Source organism: Orcinus orca, chromosome 13, assembly GCF_937001465.1.
Source record: "Orcinus orca chromosome 13, mOrcOrc1.1, whole genome shotgun sequence".
Taxonomy (NCBI): Eukaryota; Metazoa; Chordata; class Mammalia; order Artiodactyla; family Delphinidae; genus Orcinus; species Orcinus orca.
In genome coordinates, this window is record NC_064571.1 from 5,398,681 (window position 1) to 5,412,875 (window position 14,195).

The following is a 14,195-nucleotide window of genomic DNA, read 5'->3' on the forward strand; positions in this document are numbered from 1 at the left end:
TTATTGATTTTTCTTATTTTGTATGGATAGGTCTGGACATAAAGGCTTTCACGGGTGTAATTACTCTTAACAGGAAAGGGGCTTCAGCTCCAGATCTTTTGGTGTCTACGCAGGATGGCACCTGAATTCTCGGAAAATAAACAAAGGAGGGAAAAAGAGTCTAGAACATGGATTTTAAAATGATACTAGGGGAAACCATGTTCATAGCAACATCATTCACAGTAGCCCAAACTGGAAATGACACAAGCCTGCATACTGGAAAAAAAAAAAAAAAGAAATCAGAACAATGGTTGCCTGTTGTGGGTGGTGATGAGGTAGTGAGGATTGGCTGAGAAGGGGTAGGAAGGAACTTTCTAGGGTAACAAACGTGTTCTAAATTTTATTGGAGTGGTGATTACGCAAGTGTATGTACTTTTATCAAAATCATAGAATTTATTTATACTTAAGATCTATGCATTTCGCTCTATGTGAATTTTATCCTCCATAGTCTTTTGTTTGTTTGTTTGTTTTTTTGTTTGTTTGTTTGCAGTACGCGGGCCTCTCACTGTTGTGGCCTCTCCAGTTGCGGAGCACAGGCTCCGGACGCGCAGGCTCAGCGGCCATGGCTCATGGGCCCAGCCGCTCCGCGGCATGTGGGATCTTCCCGGACCGGGGCATGAACCCACGTCCCCTGCATCAGCAGGCGGACTCTCAACCACTACGCCACCAGGGAAGCCCCCTCCATAGTCTTTTTAACTGAAAAAAAGAAAATTAGCAAGACTTTCAAAAATATCTTCAGAATGCTCATGCTATGAGCAAAAACTCAAAAGTACCAAGATTTTAGCCCTTGCTTCCTCTGAAGCAGGGAAGCTCACTGTGGAGGTATTTCCTGCTAGAACATACAAGCCCACCTCTGTTCCTGTTCCTATCTAATTTCTACTCGTTCCTCAAAGACCAATTCCAGGACCTGCCCAACTCCCCCTCTGTATGGGGCGACACTCCCCATCTGTAAGCTGCCAGCCCCTCTTTTCATGCACTTACTTATTTAAATTTATATTTTGTATTCGAGCATAGTGGATTAACAATGTTCTGTTAGTTTCAGGTGTACAGCAAAGTGATTCAGTTCTACATATACACGTATCTAGTCCTTCTCAAATTCTTTTCCCATTTAAGTTACTCTAGAATATTGAGCAGAGTTCCCTGTGCCATACAGTAGGTCCTTGTTTGTTATCTATTTTAAACATAGCAGTGTGTACATGTCAATCCCAAACTCCTAATTTATCCCTGACCCCCACCCTTCCACCCTGGTAACCATAAGTTTGTTCTCTAAGTTTGTGAGTCTGTTTCAGTTTTGTAAATAAGTTCATTTGTATCCTTTTTTTTTTAGATTCCGCATATAAGCAATATCACACGAGATTTGTCTTTCTCTGTCTGACTTACTTCACTTAATGTGATCATCTCTAGGTCCATCCATGTTGCTGCAAATGGCATTATTTCATTCTTTTTTATGGCTGAGTAATATTCCATTGTGTGTGTCGACTACATCTTCTTTATCCATTCATTTGTCAATGGATGTTTAGGTTGCTTACACATCTTGGCTATTGTAAACAGTGCTACAATGAATATTGGGGTGCATGTATCCTTTCAAACCATGTTTTTCTCCCGATATTTGCCCAGTAGTGGGATTGCTGGGTCATATGGTAGTTCTATTTTTAGTTTTTTAAGGAACCTCCATACTGTTCTCCATAGTGGCTGCACCAATTTACATTCCCACCAACAGTGCAAGAGGGTTCCCTTTTCTCCACACCCTCTCCAGCACTTACTGTTTGTAGATTTTTTGATGGTGGCCATTCTGACTGGTGTGAGGTGATATCTCATTGTAGTTTTGATTTGCATTTCTCTAATAATTAGCAATGTTGAGCATTTTTTCATGTGCCTCTTGGCCATCTGTATGTCTTCCTTGGAGAAATGTCTATTTAGGTCTTCTGCCCATTTTGGGGTTGGGTTGTTTGTTTTTTTGATATTGAGTCACATGAGCTGTTTGTAAATTTTACAGGCTAATCCCTTGTCGGTCGCATCCTTCTGAAACTATTCCAAAAAATTGCAGAGGAAGGAATACTCCCAAACTCATTCTGTGAAGCCACCATCACCCTGATACCAAAACCAGACAAAGATACTACAAAAAAAAGAAAATTATAGGCCAATATCATTCATTCATTTAATTCTCTTTATTGCCTCTAATAGTGTTAGGTATTGTCTTATAATCTTAAAATCTGCTCTTCTAGATTTTAAGCTCCCTGCTGTCCAGAAGTATGTTTTTTGCTTTCTTGAATTCCACAACAGTTTGCGACTACTCAGAGAGAACTTTCAGTAAATGTTGGTTGGCTTAAAGAGAGGAAGTTTGCATGAAATGGAGGGAAATGCTTGGGTCCTAGATTTGGAAAAGCAAGGGTGAAAATCCTGGATATGTAAACTTGGTCAAGTTAGCCTCACTGAATTTGTTTTCTTCATGTCCAAAAATCAGATATCAAAACCTACTTCACAAGGTAGTGGGTAAAAAGGGTAATAGCATCTGAGGACATTGCTGTAGGGGCTAGCTCTTAGTAGATATTTAATAAATGTAATTATTTTTATTGATGGATATTTTAAAAGGGAGAGTTTCCTGAAATAACGTCAGGGACCCCTAAGACCCAGTACTACCCTCACAACAATGTTTCCAGCTTGACTTGCTGCCCCTCTCTTTCCAGGTCCCTGACATTTGTGAAAGGATAACAAGAGTGGCCTTGGAGCAGGCAGGGATGCGGGCAGTGCCTCTGGCCATCCGCACAGTAGCAACATGGGGACACTTCCCTTCATCTTGCCTAAGACACTTATTCTTGTCTCCAAACTTATCACTTTGAATTTAATTCTTTGTTTATTTTTCTTCTAGACTTCTAAATCATGTTATGAAAATAGGGCATCTTTTCATCAGTCCTCTTCCATGGCCCAGCTGGATGAAATTATTGAGTCAGCTAATACAGATGATCTCTAAAAAGAGTCCCAAGACACTTCATAGACATTAGTCAAATATAATGGTGTTGTCTTCTTAAGTGTCACCTATAGGTCTTATGAAGAAACCACTCCTTCCCAGGAAGTGTACATGGGATTTAGGAATTGCTGATGCTCAAAAAGTGTCTGTTGAATTACTCGGCTAATGTTATCTGAGGATAAATATTTTCCTGTCCAATGAACAGTGCCCCCCAAAATGGGTCCTCATCTACGTCAAGGTCCTATGTTAATGGACTACTTGCTACCTTGGCACTTGCTCTCGACACCAAACTTAGGAAGTAATGTCCTGAAAGAAACAGAACGGTAGTTACATACAGTGTGGAAATGATGCTTGTTAAAAAATTTATTTTATTGAAGTCTAGTTGACTTACAATGTTGTGTTAATTTCTGCTGTACAGCGGAGTGATTCAGTTATACATATATATTCTTTTTTATATTCTTTTCCATTATGGTTTATCACAGGAAATTGAATATAGTTCACTGTGCTCTACAGTAGGACCTTGTTGTTTATCCATGTATATATATATTTTTTTGCATCTGCTAATCCCATATATATGTTTGCATCTGCTAATCCCAAACTCCCCATCCAGGAAATGATGATGTTCATTGCTGATTTAAGTTGAAACATTTGATCGGTTTAATGATTTTGATACAAGGACCACCCAGAGTTTTGGCCCTTGCATTTGCTGCTCGGCCATCACCATGACCTAGAGCATCATGCACTGGTGGGAGGAACAGTGGCTGGACTTTGGAACCAGGCATGACTGGGTTTAAACCTGGGCTCTGCCACTTAGCAGCTGTGTGACCTCAGGCAAATTACCTAACTTTTCTGAGCATCAGTTTCCTTGTCTGCAAATATCTATGTCAACGGGTCCCTGTGCAGACTAGGGGTTATATATAGATAATAGTGCAGCACAGGACACATCGATGGCCCTGAGTACATAATAGTTATAACACAATAGTCATTTCCACCATTTTTCCCCTCTCAATTAGTATTTAAGCTCCTTTATTTTTTTTTCATAATTTTTAAAAATATTTATCTATTTATTTGGTTGTGCCGGGTCTTAGTTGCTGTATGTGGGCTCCTTAGTTGGGGCATGTGAACTCTTAGTTGCAGCACGCATGTGGGATCTAGTTCCCTGGCCAGGGATCAAACTCCGGCCCCCTGCATTGGGCGCACGGGGTCTTAGCCGCTGCGCCACCAGGGAAGTCCCAATTTCTACCATTTTAATGGGGATGACCATGACCACAACAAACCAGTTGTCAGTGGTTCATTTGCACATCCTGTGCCCAGGGAAGCCACATAGCGTGCAAAATTACTTCACCGTGATGTGAGGACTCTACTGATACTGTACAGACGTGGGTAATGTATAAACTTACATTTTCGTCAGGGAACCTAGTTTGATAGAGCTTAAGGCATATACCTGTGTCCTGTTGGTTCTAGCCTGCTTCTTACACCAGAGGAGGTCGCCTCCTAACTCTAATATGTGATGTCAGAATCCTTTCCTGGTGGGATCCCGGACAACCCCTTGGAATGAGGTGAGATCTGCCCTCTGTCTAACCCCAGATGCCGGCTCAACTGCTGACTGCCCCCCTCACTCTTCCATGTTGCCTTTCCTGGGTCCCTTGAGTTTGCTCCCACTCCTGTGACCCCGGGTCAGTCACCTCACCTCCCCTGGTCTGTTTCCTCATCCTCAAACGCTGTGATTGGGGTGCTCATATGATCCCAAGGAGAGCAATCTGAGAAGCACCGCGAACTCCAGCACCCTCTGACCCCCGTGCTTGGTTTCCCGTAGCAGGAGATATGTTTACATAAAGAAGAACCTGCTTCATGAATTCCTATCTCTCCTCTAAAATTCTCCGTACGCTCACCAGTGCTTCCACCCTTCTCCTCAGCTGAAATCCAATCACCTTTTCCCAATTCTCATGTTGTCAGCAAGCTTTCCCCCGCGTTACCAGGTCCTGATCCGTAATTGCCTGTGTTCACCCATAGTGCATTTCCTCTTGTTGTTTGCGTGCCAGCCGAATCACGGGCCATAAAGAATTTAATGCCGGCAATTCCATTCCTAACGCACACTCGTCTAGTTTCTTATCTCTCCAAAAACTCTTCTCTATCCATCATCTTATCTCATCTTTGCAACAGCTCTACACAGTAAGATGCTTTCCTAGAACTGAAAGATGTAGAAACTGGGCTTCGGGCAGAGTCTAAAGTTCAGTAGCCAGTAGGTGATAGGACCTAGACTAAAACCTGCATTCTCTGACACCAGTTCCTTTTTTTTTTTTTTAATATTTTTAAATTTATTTATTTGGCTGCACCAGGTCTTAGTTGCAGCTTGTGGGATCTTCGTTGTGGCGTTCGGGATCTAGTTCCCTGACCAGGGATTGAACCCCGGGCCCCCTGCATTGGGAGCGTGGAGTCTTAACCACTGGACCACCAGGAAAGTCCCACCAGCTACTTTGAAAACCTTCAAAACTTACATTTCCATATTCTGTCAATACACTAGGGCTTAAGATACCTTTTTTCCCCATGTGTAACAAGATGCTTAGGACTTAGGATACCTCTTTTCATGTGTAAGGTTTGATTATTGCAATAAAATAGCTCATCAAATAGCGGTGAAGATGTGTGAGAATGCGTCCTGCTTCTCAAAATGCTGAATGAGGCCTGTGGATGTTGAGAGCAGGGAGGGACCCTGGAAATCATTGAGTCCAGCCCTGAACATGATACAAATGAGTCAACAAGCCTCTACAGGAAGTGTGTCTTGCCCAGTGTCACAGGTCGAGTTTGACCACTACCGGCAGAGCTTTTGGGAGATGGGAGAAAAGGCAAATAAACCTCTGGGACCAGGGCACAGCCAACCAACCCAAGGGTCCACTCCCTCCCACTGGAGAATCTGGTCTGTGGCGAACACACAGTGCGTGAGGTGAGCAGGCTACCGAGGGGAAGAAAATTCTTGGATGAAAAGAAGACAGAGCTCAAGGCACTTCTGCTCTGGAGGCAGGGCCCTTGCATGTTTCCTGGTCACGAGAGTGGCCGTTTCTCCCCAGCCTCCTGGATTTGGGACTCTGTCCCTGTAGACCTCGCTGGTCTCAGGGCTGCTTGCGCACCTGTCCACCTGCCTCATACAGTCCTGTCTGCTTTATCAGAATCCCCAGGCTCTGTGTGCTCTCCTGCTGTTCACTGCAGGCCTTGGGTGCCCCTCAGCTGTCTGTGGGACAGACCCCTTCTCCCCCAGCCTCTACCTCGCGCTCCCGTGCTCTGCTCACCTCCCCTGGGCCCCGCGAGCCCTCTGCTGCTTCATTGGTGGAAAGAATCTAACAAAACCTACCTTGCAGGGTTGTAGAGTAGGAGTGAGCCCACACGGGCACAGCATCTGACCCAGAGGAAGCCCCAGATAATGGCAGCTGTTAATCTGATGCACCATGTCTCTGGCACCAGCCCACAGCTGCCTGGAGGTTAAGGACCAGGTCAATCATCTTTGCATCCCCTGTGCCTGGGACATGTTCACCGCTTAACAAATGTCTACAGAACAGGATGCAAGGAAACCATCCTGGCAACTGTGCCCTGGAACATCTGTGCTGACAGTCTCAGTGGCTCCCAGGTGTTTGCTAGAGTGTTTTATTCCTTCACAGCCACCAGCCGCATGTCTCAGCTCCCCTTGGTTATAGGGAGAGGAAGGGGTGACCTTCATGCAAGCTTTCCTTAAACCACGGTGAGAACAAATTAAAAAGGAGACAATAAGCATCTTTACTGAGGGACATTCTAGAATGTTGAAATAAGGATTTAGAAGGAAATTGTTAGAGTCTGTTTCACAGAGAGACGTTTGCGCAAGGGCCTGGTTCCACTCATGCTGCTGGTGTCAGGGCTCCGGTGAACTTGAGCTCTTTTCAGATGTGCGGGAGGTGGAGTGTGGGTTTCACACACATGTGACTTTTGACTCAGTTCAGAGATCAGGTTTGCTGAGGGGTTTCCAATTACCAGAAAAGTCTATCCAAGAGCTGCTTTTATGGTACGAGGGGTGGTAACACTGAAACAGCACTGCCAAAACTCAGCCACGGCTCCCCCAGCCCACCCCTGGGTCATGCTCCGGGGGCCAGGGGAGTGTAGACCACCAGTGGCACCCAGTCCCTGCGCTCCGGTTTTGGTTAACGACACAGAGGAGTGGGTGTGTGCAGGAGGGTCGGGTTTAGTCACTGGAAACGAAAACAACAGTAAGCTTCAGCACTTGCTGTAACTACTATACATTTCTCAGTTCAGCTCTAAATCTGGAAAGTGCTGTTGGCTTTTGCAAATCCTACCGCTCCTTCCCACCCCCTTTCACAAAGCCTTGGCCATCCTCCTGCCTGTTACCGTCCCCGGGACATGCTCTCTGAGGCCCTGGAATTCTTAATCTCGTTCATCTCTTTGGGTACTTATCCTTTTCTGACTTGCATTATTATTCTTTACATAACTCTCTGTGTTTCCCATCAGACTGCAAACTCCCCAACATCAGAAGATGAAATCCTTTGGTTCTCCCATGGTACACAGTACAGTGCCTTGGCTGTAGCTGGCTGTGAGGTGTATGATAAATATTTTCTGAATGAATAACAAAGGAAAAACTGAAGTAAAGTATATCTTGAAACATCAAAAGCTTAAAAAATTGTGGAAGGAAGGTCTCATGTAATCATTTAAAAATAAAATTTACAAAGTGATTTGGAAAGCCGAGATAATGATTTTGGAAGGTCAGAAGTGTTCTTTTCTTTAAATATTCCTGGCTAATTTGTGACTCCCTCAAGGAACGGACCATATTTTAAAATCATTTTGAATCCCCACTGGCTAGCACATTTTTGGCCTCATTTTTTCTCTTTCGTTGTTTTAACGATGGAAACATCTTTACTTCTTTTGCTTATCAAAACATGGCATACGCTCAAAGTAAAATTTAAACAATATAGAAACAAAAAGTAAAAAGTGAAAGGTCTAACTAAGTCCATCTCCTAAGAGGTTATTTACTGATGTTGTCCACAGTTTTAGTTTTTATGAATAACGTATTTATTCATTCTATCTGTAATCTTCTTTTATAAACCATCAAAATGTTATGGCCTCATTTGCACGGAACACACAGGTCTCCGTCATTCCATAGATTTCTTTATTAACTCTTTTACAGTTAGAAATTGAGGCAGGTTTTAATTTTTGCTATTACAAACTACGCTGCAGTAAAACCCCTGTATATACATCTTTTTCAACAGAGTATTTCTCTGGTTACCCGCAAATGTGGGATTTATGGTTCCCAGGGTATGGACATTTAACATTTTGGTAGATACCGACAAATTTCCCTCCAAAAAGTTTTTTTTCCAATTTATATCCCCAACGAGAACTGAGAAAACCTGTTGGGCTTAGCTTTTAAGTCGTTCCTGGGTGTATGTTGGAAGACTTGTAGCCAACATGATATTTTTATTATTATTATTAATTAATTAATTTATTTATTCATTCAATTTTGGCTGCATTGGGTCTTCGTTGCTGTGCACAGGCTTTTCTCCAGTTGCGGTGAGCGGGGCTACTCTTCATTGCGGTGCACGGGCTTCTCATTGAGGTGACTTCTCTTGTTGTGGAGCATGGGCTGTAGGTGCATGGGCTTCAGTAGTTGTGGCACACAGGCTCAGTAGTTGTGGTGCACGGGCTTAGTTGCTCCACAGCATGTGGAATCTTCCTGGACGAGGGCTCAAACCCACGTCTCCTGCGTTGGCAGGTGGACTCTTAACCACTGCACCACCAGGGAAACCCCAATATGATTTTAAAATGATACTTTAGAGAGACTGGGATTGACATATATACACTAATATGCATAAAATAGATAGCTAATAAGTACCTGCTGTATAAAAAATAACTAAATAAAATAAAATTTAAAAAAATTGATACTTTAGGTGCACAAAATACTCTACATTTTTCAAGGTATTTTTACATGGAATATGTATTCTCCTTTGACCTTCACAGGAGTCCATGATATAAGTAGGGAAGACCCGATTCCCTTCTGATTCCTGTTTTAGAATCTCAGCCAAAAAGACTGGCCCTGGGTTCACTGCAAGGCAGTGGCCTCCCTGAGGCAGAGCCCTGGAACTGATCCTGTTTCTCTTCCCACAAGCTGGAAGGACCAGCCTTGAGAGGCTAGGAGGGCATGGCCTGGAGGTGAGGAGACTCCAACGCTTCTGCAAGTCTTGAGTTTATGCCAAAGTGTAAAGAATGCCCTGATTGTGGTGTTCAGTTTCTTAGCTGAAATAAATCCTCCTTTCTGACTGAGCCTAGTGGAGGGAGGAGGAGACAGGTGGCCTGGCTCTGGGAGTGGGGTGGGTGGGGGGGGGTGGAGCTCTCCCTCTATGTCATTCTCAGAAGCTCTCAATTTAGAGGCTGGGGAGAGAGCTGACCCAGGGAATTCTCACTGCTTTCTGCTTCCCTTAGTTAAGGTTTTTAATATTTTTTGGAAGTGTAGTCCACTGATCCTTGGCAAAGAAAGAAACTAGCATCAATCAGTGCTATTGTTAAACAGAAATTTTCACCGGCTATTGGGGGAGGGAGGGCTTTGATAGTCCCAGGCTACCTCACTTCTACATAGTAGCTTAGGCAGGAAAGTTTCTTTATATTGAAGTTGGAATGGAAAGTTCCAGATCCCAACATAGGACAGTGGACAAGGGAAGGTGGCAATCTTTGGAAAGGGCAGTTCCTAGCTGCATGAATGTCTATGTGGACTAGACCTACACTGTTCAATAGTGTAGCCTCTGGCACCTGTGCCTACTGAGTATGTAAAATGTGCCCAGTATGAGTCAAGGACTGAATTTTTAATTTGATTTAATTTTAATATTTAAATTTAAAAACTGACAATTCAGTTACTAGAAAACTTTGAAGTAATTTTTAAACAACTTGGGCCTGTGAAAATACTGTTCAATGATAAATTTTATGAAATCTAAAAACCAGTCAAGTGTTTCTGATGAAAATTTAGCATCTGAACTGAGGTAGGCTTTAAGCATGAAATACACACTTGCTTTCTAAGGCTTAGTATGAAAAAGAGAACATAAAATGTCTCCATGATTTTTTATATGGATTATATGTTGAAGTGATCATATGTTGGAAATAGTGAATTAAATAAAATATAATATTAAAATTAATTTTACCTGTTTTGTGTTATTACATTTTTTTTTAACATGGCTGCTAGAAAATAGGAAATTTCTTGGGCATTCACCCATTTGTTAATGCATCAAGAATGTATTTAGGGGCTTCCCTGGTGGCACGGTGGTTGAGAGTCTGCCTGCCGATGCAGGGGACACAGGTTCGTGCCCCAGTGCAGGAAGATCCCACATGCTGTGGAGTGGCTAGGCCCATGAGCAATGGCTGCTGAGCCTGTGCGTCCGGAGCCTGTGCTCCGCCACGGGAGAGGCCACAGCAGTGAGAGGCCCGCGTCCCACAAAAAAAAAAAAAAAGAAAGTATTTAGTAAGACAAGGTTGTCCACTCTCACCACTCTTATTCAACATACTTTTGGAAGTTTTAGCCACAGCAATCAGAGAAGCAAAAGAAATAAAAGGAATCCAAATCGGAAAAGAAGAAATAAAGCTGTCACTGTTTGCAGATGACATGATACTATACATAGGGAATCCTAAAGATGCTACCAGAAAACTACTAGAGCTAATCAATGAGTTTGGTAAAGTAGCAGGATACAAAATTAATGCACAGAAATCCCTTGCATTCCTATACACTAATGATGAAAAATCTGAAAGAGAAATTAAGAAAACACTCCCATTTACCATTGCAACAAAAAGAATAAAATACCTAGGAATAAACCTACCTAAGGAGACAAAAGACCTGTACGCAGAAAACTAAGATACTGATGAAAGAAATCAAAGATGATACAAACATATGGAGAGATATACCATGTTCTTGGATTGGAAGAATCAACATTGTGAAAATGACTCTACTACCCAAAGCAATCTACAGATTCAATGCAATCCCTATCAAACTACCAATGGCATTTTTTACAGAGCTAGAACAAAAAATTTCACAATTTGTACGGAAACACAAAAGACCCCGCATAGCCAAAGCAATCTTGAGAAAGAAAAACAGAGCTGGAGGAATCGGGCTCCCTGACTTCAGCCTATACTACAAAGCTACAGTAATCAAGACAGTATGGTACTGGCACAAAAACAGAAAGATAGATCAATGGAACAGGATAGAAAGCCCAGAGATAAACCCATGCACATATGGTCACCTTATTTTTGATAAGGGAGGCAAGAATATACAATGGAGAAAAGACAGCCTCTTCAGTGAGTGGTGCTGGGAAAACTGGACAGCTACATGTAAAAGAATGAAATTAGAACACTCCCTAACACCATACACAAAAATAAACTCAAAATGGATTAAAGACCTAAATGTAAGTCCAGACATTATAAAACTCTTAGAGGAAACCATAGGCAGAACACTCTATGACATAAATCACAGCAAGGTCCTTTTTGACCCACCTCCTAGAGAAATGGAAATAAAAACAAAAATAAACAAATGAGACTTAATGAAACTTCAAAGCTTTTGCACAGCAAAGGAAACCATAAACGAGACGAAAAGACAACCCTCAGAATAGGAGAAAATATTTGCAAATGAAGCAACTGACAAAGGATTAACCTCCAAAATTTACAAGCAACTCATGCAGCTCAATAACAAAAAAACAAACAACCCAATCCAAAAATGGACAGAAGACCTAAATAGACATTTCTCCAAAGAAGATATACAGATTGCCAACAAACACATGAAAGGATGCTCAACATCACTAATCATTAGAGAAATGAAAATCAAAACTACAATGAGGTAACACCTCACACCAGTCAGAATGGTCATCATCAAAAAATCTACAAACAATAAATGCTGGAGAGGGTGTGGAGAAAAGGGAGCTCTCTTGCACTGTTGGTGGGAATGTAAATTGATACAACCACTATGGAGAACAGTATGGAGGTTCCTTAAAAAACTAAAAATAGAACTAGCATACGACCCAGCAATTCCACTACTGGTCATATACCCCGAGAAAACCATAATTCAAAAAAGTCATGTACCACAATGTTCATTGCAGCTCTATTTACAATAGCCAGGACATAGAACCAACCTAAGTGTCCATCAACAGATGAATGGATAAAGAAGATGTGGCACATATATACAATGGAATATTACTCAGCCATAAAAAGAAATGAAGTTGAATTATTTGTAGTGAGGTGGATGGACCTAGAGACTGTCATACAGAATGAAGTAAATCAGAAAGAGAAAAATAGCTCTTTTCACTCTCAGACATGGGCACACCACAGAAGGATCTTATTATCAAGTCAGATGCACCCGACACCCTATTAGTGCAGAAGCATCCAGATTATATAGCATCCTATGGCTCAAAGAAAGATGATTTACGAATACTGTATATCTGAATATTTGAGAATGAGTGGCATCTATTGGGGTCTGATTGTAATGGATCTCATGGGACAGCTACATCGCATGAATAGAAAAGAAATTCTAACATTTATTAAGTCTTGTCAACACGAGTGTGGTGGAATAAGTGTTAGTATTGGACATGATCCTCATCTTTTGTACACTCTTAGTGCTGTCCAGATTCTTACTCTCTATGATAATATTAATGTTATTGATGTAAATAAATTTGTAGAATATATTCAGAGTCTACAGAAAGAAGATGGTTCTTTTGCTGGAGTTTTTGGGGAGAAATTGACACAAGATTCTCTTTTTGTGCGGTGGCAACTTTGGCTCTATTGGGGAAGCTGGATGCTATTAATGTGGAAAAGGCAATCGAATTTGTTTTATCATGTATGAACTTTGATGGTGGACTTGGTTGCAGGTCAGGTTCTGAATCCCATGCTGGGCAGATCTATTGTTGCACAGGATTCCTGGCTATTACTAGTCAGTTGCATCGAGTAAATTCTGATTTACTTGGTTGGTGGCTTTGTGAATGACAGCTTCCATTAGGTGGACTCAATGGAAGGCCAGAGAAGTTACCAGATGTATGCTATTCTTGGTGGGTGTTGGCTTCCCTAAAGATAACTGGAAGGCTTCATTGGATTGACAGAGAGAAACTGCGCAGTTTCATTTCAGCATGTCAAGATGAAGAAACGGGAGTATTTGCGGACAGGCCAGGAGATATGGTAGTTCCTTTTCATACTCTATTTGGAATTGCTGGATTGTCACTTTTGGGAGAAGAACAGATTAAACCTGTTAGCCCTGTTTTTTGCATGCCTGAAGAAATACTTCGGAGAGTGAACGTTCAGCCTGAACTAGTGAGCTAGATTAGATCCCTTGATGCAAAAGTTGCTTAGTGTAGTTTTACTGTTTTAACATTTCAGTATTTGAAGTGCTTAACAAACTTTATGACTGCCATGTTAATATTTTGTACACGAATTATGTTGATTTTAATAAATTATATAATTATACATATTGTGAATTAAAGACCTTTATTGTATCTTCAGCTTTCTGTTTTCTTCTGGAATTCTGTTACTCTGAGTAATATTTTGTTTATACTTCAGTGTATTTGTTATCTTGTTTGTCCCCATAACAGCAAACTGAGTTGCTGTTATGTTATCTTGTTTGTCCCCATAACAGCAAACTGAGTTGAACTCTATTTAGCTGAAGTCTTGTGTTCTGATTTTCCCATGTACTCCCTTGATATGTTATATATAACTATAGTTAATATAAATTGGTTTTTGTCAGTGAGAATGTTAATGTCAGTGAGAATGTCAGTGAGAATGATCAACCCCATAGGAATTAAAAGATTGAAAAAAAAAAGGAAAGAGAAAAATAAATACCATATGCCAACACATAAATATGGAATCTAAAAAAAAAATGGTTCTGACGAACCTAGGGGCAGGACAGGAATAAAGACGCAGACATAGAGAACAGACTTGAGGACATGGGGAGGGGGGAAGGGTAAGCTGGGACGAAGTGAGAGAGTGGCATGGACATATATACACCACCAAATGTAAAATAGATAGCTAGTGAGAAGCAGCCACATGGCACAGGGAGATCAGCTCAGTGCTTTGTGACCACCTAGAGGAGTGGGATAGGGAGGGTGGGAGGGAGACGCAAGAGGGAGGGGATATGGGGACATATGTATATGTTTAGCTGATTCACTTTGTTATAAAGCAGAAGATAACACACCATTGTAAAGCA

General features: G+C 41.7%; 1 pseudogene; it reads left to right on the top strand.

The window, feature by feature from the left end:
• The first annotated feature begins 12,319 nt into the window (after positions 1 to 12,319).
• On the top strand, positions 12,320 to 13,398 carry LOC101278741 (geranylgeranyl transferase type-2 subunit beta-like; annotated as a pseudogene).
• The last annotated feature ends 797 nt before the right edge of the window (positions 13,399 to 14,195 follow it).